This window comes from Corvus brachyrhynchos, unplaced genomic scaffold (genome assembly GCF_000691975.1).
Source record: "Corvus brachyrhynchos isolate BGI_N302 unplaced genomic scaffold, ASM69197v1 scaffold26, whole genome shotgun sequence".
NCBI lineage: Eukaryota > Metazoa > Chordata > Aves > Passeriformes > Corvidae > Corvus > Corvus brachyrhynchos.
Window position 1 is genome coordinate 5,164,759 of NW_008239324.1, and position 1,585 is coordinate 5,166,343.

At 50.5% G+C, this 1,585-nt stretch overlaps 1 protein-coding gene across 1 annotated transcript in view; it reads right to left on the reverse strand.

The window, feature by feature from the left end:
• Window positions 1-1,585, reverse strand: part of PLEKHG4 (pleckstrin homology and RhoGEF domain containing G4) — an 87,672-nt gene that overhangs the window by 69,829 nt on the left and 16,258 nt on the right. The window lies entirely within an intron of this gene.

Sequence of the window (1,585 nt, forward strand, 5' to 3'; positions counted from 1 at the left end):
CAGGAATGCGAGTCCCACAATAGCCTAAACATTACAGAGCTTTAGAACTTTAGAAGTGGAGCATCCTCATGCTGCTCCTGCTCCAAAATGCACCTTCAAAGGGAAGTTTATGGTAAGCGGCTTATTACAGTCCTTTTAAAATTTCACTTTAAGGCTCAAGGATTTGCTTTTCTCTTGTCCAAACACTACCGAGCCAAACCAGGCTCATCATAGGAGTGTCAGGAACACCCTCTACACCCAGTGGAGGCAGCCAGGAATAAAGCTGCCTCTGAGGAAAGAGCTCAGCACCAATGACAAAAATGGCACAAAGGTGAAATCTTCCAGAGCTACAGGGATGGTTAAGCTGGAACAGACCATTCAGGTCAGGATGTCACCTCAAGGCCAGGGCAAAACCTGTTTTTTAACTTTGTGCTAAGCAGAGACAGACCCCCTTGGAACACCCCTTCCAGTCCCTGAGGAATCACACACAGACTGATGATTTTAACACACCCAGCTGAAGCCCATGAACTTGTCTAATACTTCATGAAGCCATTTACACTTTTGTCACTGCAGGGGCTGACAAAAAATCCAGTCCTCTCAAGACTCTCTACAGTAGTCATTCAGACAGGAGTTAATTCTTTTCCCTCCAGTGTGTTTAGGAACTGCTCACACAGAGCAGCTGAACTACGAACTAAGGAGGAAGCATTGCTTTTGTTTAGACTCTCTAAAAGGCAGGCAAGACTTCCAAAAAGCAATTAGTAAGAAATATTCCTCTGTGATTTCAGACTGTAAAGAAGGGGCATACAGTGGAGGTGTGGGGAAGAGTCCAAAGCAAATTAAATAAATTTCATCAATAATAAGTAATAAATTTAAAAGATCAAACAAGCAGACATTTAAATAAAATATGGAATGGCCTGAGCCCAACTCTAAAGAAGGTACCTAGGGCTTCCCTCGATCTCCCTGTACTGCCACTCTGGAAGTGAAAAATCATGTGTCAAGGCCAGAAAAGGTCACAACCAAGTAAAAAAGCATTTTGCTGACAACTCTCCCAGACATTTCACACCTCACCAAAAGCCCCCAACACCTAATGCTAAACCCTGTGCAGCCCTCCCTAAAGGCGGCTGCCCCACCATCCCCACATCTTGTGACTACTGGGCAGGCCAGGGAGTGCCAGGCAGGCCTCCAAGCACAGCTCGTGCCTCTGCATCACCTCCCCAAACCTGGCTGCACAAGTAGGACAACCCCACCGTACAGGTTTCTCCCTCCCACAGGAGGCCTCAGACACCCCCACACCTCCATGTCACCTGAGCCCATGCTCCACATCAGCCGGGTGGGCCACCAGCACCCTGAGCTCCTCCAGTGCCCATTGCCCTCCAATCTCCCCCATCAGGAACCTGAGCTCCCACTGCTCTCATCTCTCCCTCCTCAGGACACCCAGCGCCCACCGGCCTCACCTCTCCTTCCTCAGGACCCCCAGTGCCCACCAGCCTCAGCTCTGCCTCCTCAGGACGCCCAGAGCCCACTGCCCTCACCTCTCTCCCTCCTCAGGACGCCCAGAGCCCACTGCCCTCACACCTCTCCCGCGTCAGGGCCGAGCACTTCAGCG